This window comes from Pinus tabuliformis, chromosome 2_2 (genome assembly GCF_031772625.1).
Source record: "Pinus tabuliformis cultivar Carrire ecotype Pingquan chromosome 2_2, CPIR1, whole genome shotgun sequence".
Classification (NCBI taxonomy): domain Eukaryota; kingdom Viridiplantae; phylum Streptophyta; class Pinopsida; order Pinales; family Pinaceae; genus Pinus; species Pinus tabuliformis.
In genome coordinates, this window is record NC_142300.1 from 142,689,264 (window position 1) to 142,699,263 (window position 10,000).

A 10,000-nucleotide genomic window follows, 5' to 3' on the forward strand; every position below is an offset into this window, starting at 1 on the left:
GTCATAGGAGGATCTTCCTTCTTTTGCTTCTTGTTGTCTTCTTTCACTTCTTGAGTTACATGAGCTTCTTCCCTTTTTCTCTTGTTGTTGTTGTCCTTCTTAAGTTTAGGACAATCCCTTTTGTAGCGTCCATACTCTTGGCATCCAAACCGTTCGACTTTCGACATGTAGTGGCCCCAACCAATTTGTTACTTTCCTTGCAAAAAGACACTGAGGTATACTCAGAAGGGGACATATACTTACTTGATAGAGTTTGAGATGTAGTGAACTTGCTTTCTTCTTGAAGACTTGATGGTTTGCCTTCCTTAGATCTTGATGTTGTTCAAGTTGCTTTCTTCAAATGGACTTGCTTGATGACTTGACTTGTAGTTTCTTTCATTCTTCAAGATGGTGTAGCTTGATGTAGGTCCCTCTTTGATTTTTTCTTCTTGTAGGTGCCTTTATACAAGGCGTTTCTTCTTGCTTTGTAGTCTTCCATGAGGAATGATAGCTGGTAGACCTTCTTGTCCTTGATGTGATTGAGACTTCTTGGCTTGACGCTTCAACCTTGCGGATGTTCTTGAGATTCCCTTTCCTTGATGTGTCACCTTAGCTCCGATACCGCGTTGAAGAATCTGGGGCAATGGGGTATAGCGAGATTCTTCTAGACTTGATAACAATTTGTGAAGCTCTTTTGCAATTTATCGTGTTATCTTAATCTTCTTCTCTTCTTATTAATGCATGTGTGTTTACTTTCATCAAACTAGTGCCAAAAACATAAGAACAAGAACACAAGATGTTGGCTCTCTGCCAGGGAAAAACCTCTCTCTCTCTCTCAGAGAGGAAAACCCTTTCATAAATTTCCCTCATTGAAGCTTCTTATTGGTCATTGTGAAGCCCTAGACCCTTGACAATAATATCCCCCAAGCACAAGTCGAGTCCTTCCTCCTCTCTGCAGTTTGTTTCTTCGGTGCTTCGTTCCCCGACACTCTGTCCTTCTTTCAACTTTTGATAGTCCATGGTGGACTAGCTCTAGAAGAGACTTCAACCTTTGATCCTTAGCGAGGTCCTTTATCAATGAAGAAACCTTCACTCTCTTGACCAATCGAGCCTTTTTCTTGATGTGAGGTTGCAAGCTCGATGTACACCAAGTTTACTGCACCTGGGGCGATTTCCATCGCGACGAGACATGGAAACCCCAAATTTCCCGCACTTGGGATGCTTTCGACAAGGCAGGACATGGAATCCCCGGGTACCCCGCAATTTGGCGACCTTTGTCGAGGAGGGACCAGGAGACCCCATGTCACACTCCTATCCTAGTGGTAGTATTTCAACCACGCATAAGCGGGTGTGGCACCGCCGTACTTTTTCCTTTTACCAATACTTGAGTACACGGTCTGTGCCTACTTCAACACTCGGTCAATTTTCCAGTAAGTGTTCTTAACAATGCAGCGAAAATAACTTACCATAAATTTATCTTCTTCAATTATTCTTTCAACCTGTCGTGTCGTGTGGTCGTGCTACACTGACCTGCGGCCTGCACGACACAACTTCACACCTGAACTGCGAACCTGTCCGCCCGACTTTCCCTTCCGCGGCGCCCAAACTCTGCCCGTCGGTGCGGTCCATAGTGAGGGTGCATGGCCCGCATGCAGTGCGGCCTGCCTGCCCGGACGGTAACCCTGTTAATTTATGGTATGTTCTATGCTTATAACAGTTTACTTCTTTTTCTTATTATATTCCACCGATTAGAAATCACATGTACATAAAGTAAAGTGCAGATAGAACATTAAACGATCGACAGAAAACAAGCCAAGACAAGAGACATAAGATGTGGCGGCTAGCCAGGGACAAACCCAACAATGTGTGGGGAAACCCTTTGATCAAATCTTCTTTTATCTTCAATAATTCAGCAGAGAGAAATAGTACAATAAATCTGATTCATATCAGCAGTAGCAAACCCTAGATAAGTAGCATCAGCATTAGCGGCTTCATTATCAAACTAGGGCAGACCATATCTCTCAAACCGACCGTCGGATTGACTTCATTCCACCACCAAAAGTTTTGGCTTCCAAAGGAAGTACAGATGAACCTACAACACAGTTTAGATGAGGAGATCTTCTAGGCCACGCAAGTCAATCTTTACTTCTGCAGTTGCAGCTTCAGTTTCAGTAGTTTTCGGCTTCAAACTAGGGCAGACGATATCTTGCAAACCGTTCGTCGGATTGACTTCATTCCACCACCAAAAGTTGCAGATTTCAAAGGAGGTTCAGATGAACCTATAGCGCAATTCCAAAGAGGAGATCTTCTAGGCCACGCAAGTCAATCTTTACTTTTGCAGTTGCAGCTTCAGTTTCAGTAGTTTCTGGCTTCAAACTAGGGCAGTCGATATCTTGCAAACCGTTCGTCGGATTGACTTCATTCCACCACCAAAAGTTGTAGCTTTCAAAGGAGGTTCAAATGAACCTACATCATAGTTCCAAAGAGGATATATTCTAGGCCACGCAAGTCAATCTTTACTTCTGCAGTTGCAGCTTCAAATTCAACAGCTTCCGGCTTCACATGTGTGAGAGAGAGAGATCCATTTCAGTGCAATAGAGAAGAGACTCATATCTGCGCAGTAGAGACAGAGAGATGTGATGAGATGAGTGAGTCTAAATGAGGAAAATTCCTCTTATATTTATACACAACGTTGGTGGGTGAATAGATGCGACTGTTGGGCTTCTGAGCCTACATGAGTTGTAGGTCAGCTTGATAATAATTCCATAATCAAAATAAATTCATATCTCCATGAATACTTATCGCAATTGGATGATCTTTATATCAATCCTACACCTCTCGATGAGAGGAATCTAATAAAAATATTATCAGCCATGAATAAGATGACCCACATGAAGTTTTGCCATGGTTGCAAATTTTAACACTCCCTCTCAACCATGGAGAACTTCATCTGCAATCTGTCTATCGATTGATACTATTCATCCAGCAAATGCACTGCCTTGTACAGCCTGACCCTTTCCCTGCTCTACTATATTCTGCCTATTCTGCTTTGTCTTGTTCTACCTGCACTGATCTGTACTGTTTTGCTCTATTTTGCTCTGCTCTTGCATTGTTCTGTTCTGCTCTACTTTTGTCCGAATTATGAAGAAGAAGAAATGATCGAGGATGTATCATACTGACTCAAAGTCAATCTCAGAGTATGTACCACTAGTCCCAGACCAGTCTCAACCAACCCAAAGTCAGCGTCATAGTGAGTAAAACTCCAATGGTCCCAGACCAATATCATCCTCCACTGACTCAAAGTCAGTCTCAGAGTATGTACCACTGATCCCAGACCAGTCTCAACCGACCCGAAGTCAGCGTCATAGTATGGTACAACTCCTACCACTAGTCTCAGACCAGTATCATTGATCCCAGATCAATGGAGGTCATCCTAGCCTAGGGAGTACAGTAGTTACAACGATGCATCCATCGGTACTACTATGGTCCCTAACTTCATTCCCCTACTCATTGATCAGATGAGAGGTACTTCCCATGAGTCCCAGACTGCATGGGTAGGATGCCTCGACAGGAGAACTAATCAATCCTGTCCTCACAGGAGAACACATCAATCCTGCTACAATTGCCATGGAGAACACATCAATCCAGGCCTCACAGGAGAACTAATCATCCTGCTACACAGGAGAGCGAATCATCCTGTTCCACAAGAGAGCGAATCATCTTGTCCCACAAGAGAGCGAATCATCTTGTTCCAGTGTGCACCACCAGGGGAGGGTGAGTCACCCTGTGGTCATATGTTGGTCCAGTAGGAACCGCAAGCCCTCAGAGCTCCTAGAGCTCAATGTATGCAACATGCAGGACCCTTGTACAAGGGTTTCTTGCCGACTTCAAGTCGTTTGGGAAAATCACAGATTAGATCTTTCCTTGGGGCTTTGACAAGGTGTATCAACCTGTACATCATCTTAATGTGATGGAGCTTCCTTGCTCGTCGACTTACCATATCCCAGATGATGTCTATCTGCTGGAGCAATTGACGAATACATGATTCCTCAATAATCGAATCTCACCTCTGGTTGTTACAGAGAATCACAGTGGTATCCAATGTAAATCCAAACAGCTCACTGAAGAGCTTTCGCAACCAGACTGCCTCACACGAGGTTATGATAGCAATAATATATCCTGCTTCGGCGGTGCTCAAAGCTATCGACTTCTGCTTCCTGCTCATCCAGGATATCGAAGCAGATCCCAAGGTGAAACAATACCCGGAAGTGCTCTTACGGTCCACCACACTTCCTGCCCAATCAACATCAGTATATCCAAGTAGTCTCACATCTCCGACAGTGTATCTTAATCCATGAGAGAATGTGTCCTGAAGACATCTCAGAAGATTCCTGGCATCAATCTAGTGAGGCTCAACCAAATATGAGCTCACAATGCTAACTGCAAAACATATGTTCGGACGTAGGTTCACCAAGAACATCAATGTGAATGAGTTTTTGAAACTCAGAGGCATTTCCCAAGTCTGGTCCGACATCACTACCATATAACTTCTAAAAGCTAAGATCCTCGAGGTAGTCACAGGCTTGCAGTCCATCATACCAAATCTTTCCAATATATTTACCACATATTTTCCTTGAGATAGGAAAATTTCCCTTGGCTTCTGCCACACTTCAAGTCCTTGGTCCTTCATTTCAAATTCAAAAGCCATCTCCCTCTAACATTTGTGAATGAGAGGGTTTGCACCTGTTAGAAAGAGGTCATCCACATACAATACCAGTATGAGAGGCTTGTCATCTTCAAACTTAAAGAAAAGGTTAGGATCGGCTTCACTCCTAGTGAATCCCAGCTTCATCAAGTAGCTATTGATCCTCTCATACCATACTTGGGGTGCTTGCTTCAGCCCATAGAGAGCTTTCTTCAACCTGCATACATGAGATTTTCGATCATAAATCTCAAATCCTTCGGGTTGCTCCACATAGAACTCTTCTTTGATCGAGCCATGCAAGAACGCAGTCTTGACATCCATCTGATGTAGGTTCCATCCTTGTGAAGCGGCAAGGGCTATGATCGAGCGGATGGTCGTATATCTGGAAAATGGTGCAAATATCTCATCATAGTCTATACCTTCCTTTTGGGAGAAACCTCGAGCAACAAAACGAGCCTTATACTTTTCCGTGCTTCCATCTGCTGCATGCTTTATCTTGTAAAGCCATTTGGAAGTAACAACAGTCTTGTCCTGGGGTCTGGGAACTACTTCCCGAACATCATTCTTTATGATAGACTCATATTCTTCGGTCATAGCATCCTTCCATACTTGATGCTTGACGACATCTGAGAATGATGAAGGCTCATTTTGTATGATCGTGCTCATGATGGTCAGGTATCCTTGATACCTATTAGGTTTCTTACTTTCACGAAAGGTTCCTCGGGGTGCTGATCATGTTCATGATGGTCAGGTATCCTTGATACCTATTAGGTTTCTTACTTTCACGAAAGGTTCCTCGGGGTGCAGCATGTCCTTCAGCATCATCAAGTAACCCCTTAAGCCATGAAGGCCCCTTCCTAGAAGAGGAAGGCTCATATGGAGGAGGATTAACCGGATCCATGGGTTCTTCTACATCAAGCATTGATTCATCATCCTTTTCTTTCGGTTCCCTGGCGTCGGCTTCTTGAGAGCTACTCAAAGTCAGTAGATTTTCCACCTTACTGAGAGCCATATCTTCGTCAAAGGTGACATCATGACTAATTATGACTTCCCTTTGACTGGCTACATAGATTCTATAGCCTTTAGTATTTTCACCATAGCCCACGAAAATTCCCTTCTTTCCAGATGCTCCCAATTTATTTCTTTTCTCTTTCGGCACATGAAAGTATACAGGGCTTCCAAAAATTTTAAAATGAGAAACATCAGGTTTCTTACTGGTGAATTTTTCTTCAGGTGTCTTGGAACCTAATGCTTGATGAGGGCATCGATTTTGTACATATACACTGGTGATTGTAGTTCTAGCCCATAGAAACTTCGGAAACCTTTGATCATGTAGCATGGCCTGGACAGCTTCCATCATCATGCAGTTCTTCCTTCCCACCACACCATTATGCTCAGGAGTATGTGGTGTAGTAGTCTCCCTCTTAATGCCAACCTCAGGTATGCCTGAGTGAACCAATTGTAATATATTGTAGGTCTTGCTTTGGCTTGAGGGGAATGGTCCCCTTTTGATCTTTCCTTCGGCACATCCCGGACATACACCTTCTTTCTCTACTTGGAATTCAGGCATCCCTGTTACCATCTATCTTACATCGGGTAGAGCTTTGTAATGAAGGTGGGCAAACCTCCGATGCCAAAGTTCGGACTGAAGCGTTGTGTCACAAGACATGACACCTAGCGGACTTCCACCGACTTGATATAAAGAATCAACTCGAAACCCAAGAGTGAAAGCATATTTAACATTATTTTTCCATATGCGTACCTAACCATTGCTGAAGATTACCTTATAGCCTTTGTCTTCCATTTCTGAGATGGATACCAGGTTCTTTTTGAGATCAGGTACATATAATACATCTTGTACGTGAATCGTATTACCTTGATTCAGTTTAAGAGAAACATTGCCTACACCTTTCACTGGGTATTTCATGTCATCTCCAAGGACAATTTCCAGGTTAGTTTCTTTCTCTACCAGATTATAGAGTACTTATTTGTAACCAGTGAAGTGTCTTGAGGCACCACTATCAATGAGCCAAATTCCCATTGAGTCCGAAGGAGCGGAGGTAGATAGAGCAGCTGGTAGATAATATTTAGCCTGCTTATCGTCAATAGTGTTAGATTCATACCTAGAATTTCTAGCCTTCTTGAATGGTTTCCCTCTTCCTTGATTTCCCGCATTCCTTTTTCCTTTGTTGTTGAATTTTCCATTCCTTCGATTACCATGAGAGGGATTTCGATCATTGTCACGATGAGAGTCCTTTATATCAAGGCATTCCCTTGCATAGTGACCTGCTTTATTGCAAATGAAACATCGTCCTTTTCTTCCACCCTTAAATCCAGCCTTTCTTTTCGATTTAGACCCAAAATTATTTCTTTTCTTAGCATGAGAAGAAAAAAGCAGTAGGAGGACCTTTAGGCAAGGGCATTTCCTGCTCTTCTACCCTTGTTTGTTCTTGAATGCATCTAGCCAATAATTCCTCGAAATTAGGAATTACATTATTGTTCAGAAGAGTAGTCCTGAACACATACCATTCAGATGGTAATCCTCCGAGAGTTGAGAGTGCCATTTCTCTGTCAGTAATAGTTTCCCCAATAGATAGGAGATCGTTCTTGATCTCGGTGATTCTTAAGAAGTATGCTTGCATACTTTCATCTTTACCCTTCTTGATTTCCCTCAGCTTATTTCTAAGAAACAAAACTTGATTTGCATCATTAACTTTAAATAAACTCACCAGTCTATCGTAGATTTCCTTGGAGGTGTCCAGTTCAAAGATGTAGGCCACCAAGTGCTTGTCGATAGAGTCCCGGATGATCTTCTATTGTTTTGACTTCTCCATTTTTTCATTTGTTCCAAGCAGCAGCGGATGCATTTGATGGAGGCTCAACAATATTGCCTCTCACATGATTCAACACTCCTTGATTCTCAAGGGTTAGATCGATAGAAATCTTCCATCCGTGATATTCATCTTTCTCATGGAGCTTGTCTTCAGCAGGAAAGAGTGCTGAGGACCCCATAGTTCTTTTAGGATAGCCTTGCCAATATTCTCTTCGATGGTTGCTCTTGCTCTTGCTTGGGCTTTGTCTCCACCTCAGCTCTGATACCATGTTAAGTTATGGTATGTTCTATGCTTATAACAGTTTACTTCTTTTTCTTATTATATTCCACCAATTAGCAATCACATGTACATAAAGTAAAGTGCAGATAGAACATTAAACGATCGACAGAAAACAAGCCAAGACAAGAGACACAAGATGTGGCGGCTAGCCAGGGACAAACCCCACAATGTGTGGGGAAACCCTTTGATCAAATCTTCTTTTATCTTCAATAATTCAGCAGAGAGAAATAGTACAATAAATCTGATTCATATCAGCAGTAGCAAACCCTAGATCAGTAGCATCAGCATTAGCGGCTTCATTATCAAACTAGGGCAGACCATATCTCACAAACCGGCCGTCGGATTGACTTCATTCCACCACCAAAAGTTTCAGCTTCCAAAGGAGGTTCAGATGAACCTACAGCGCAGTTCATATGAGGAGATCTTCTAGGCCACGCAAGTCAATCTTTACTTCTGCAGTTGCAGCTTCAGTTTCAGCAGTTTCCGGCTTCAAACTAGGGCAGTCGATATCTTGCAAACCGTTCGTCGGATTGACTTCATTCCACCACCAAAAGTTGCGGCTTTCAAAGGAGGTTCAGATGAACCTACAATGCAGTTCCAAAGAGGAGATCTTCTAGGCCACACAAGTCAATATTTACTTCTGCAGTCGCAGCTTCAGTTTCAGCAGTTTCCAGCTTCAAACTAGGGCAGTCGATATCTTGCAAACCGTTCGTCGTATTGACTTCATTCCACCACCAAAAGTTGCAGCTTTCAAAGGAGGTTCAGTTGAACCTACAGCGCTGTTCCAAAGAGGAGATCTTCTAGGCCACGCAAGTCAATCTTTACTTTTGCAGTTGCAGCTTTAAATTCAATAGCTTCCGGCTTCACATGTGTGAGAGAGAGAGACCCATTTCAGTGCAGTAGAGAAGAGACTCATATCTGCGTAGTAGAGAGAGAGAGAGAGAGAGATGTTATGAGATGAGTGAGTCTAAATGAGGAAAAGTCCTCTTATATTTATACACAACGTTGGTGGGTGAATAGATGTGACTATTGGGCTTCTGAGCCTACATGAGTTGTAGGTCGGCTTGATAATAATTCCATAATCAAAATAAATTCATATCTCCATGAATACTTATTGGAATTGGATGATCTTTATATCAATCCTACACCTCTCGACAAGAGGAATCTAATAAAAATATTATCAGCCATGAATAAGATGACCCACATGAAATTTTTCCCTGGTTGCAAATTTTAACAAACCCGCCCCGCTTTGCCTGTCCGCGCTACCAAGCCCGACCCACCCTCTGTAATCTGCCAGCCGGTGCAGCCCTCTTACCCGCGTCCTTCTCTTCCTTCCGTTTTCGCCCAACTCCTCCCTTCGCACTCGTTCTATGATGTGGAAGTCTGAGTTCGATGTCCCTTCGTCGAACGCCATCCTCCTTACTTATATGCATCCTTTCACCCAAGGGTCGTGTCTCTCGAGGATAACAAGGGTCGGCTCCATCAACATGCATGCCCGACTGACCTGCCACATAACCTCGACACGCCCCATTCCAACGAACCGCCGCGTCCCTTCATGTGCACCATCACACCCATGGGTTGGCTCCAACACCTCGCCGATTACACCCGTCGCCACACGTCGCACACCTGCCCGCATCCTGACTCGTCCGCACATGGTCACCTCTTTCATCCGGACACGCAACAAGGGTCACCCGTGTGCCTTCCGGCAGTGGCTCGCCCATCGTGCAGGTATCAAGGGGTGTGCGCCATCCCCAACATGGCGCGACCGACATGGGAACCTCGCGTGTCATGCCCCCAGGCCTACAGTACTCTTCCAGCCGTACTTGGCGAGGTGCGGTGCCACCGAACACTTTCTTTTCACCAATACTTGTGTTCATGGACTACGCCTAACCATTAGTCTACTTTTTTTTTTTTCGCAACCAAGTATTATTATGTTTCCTTTATGCCAATGAACACCCATACACATTCATTATCATCAACAATTATACATGAAGAACACAATTGCATAGTGTAAAGGGAGGGGAAACTCCCTGAACAATGAGTCTGCCCGAATACAATATATTATTCAACCCTACAATGTTTATGAGGCTTTACAAGTATACTTGGGAAACACCAAGTTTCATACTTAGCCAATTTTACAAATAGGCAACACCTGCGTGTGCCAACCGAGTTCCTTGCCCGAGCTGGGCGGGCGCGCCGTCAC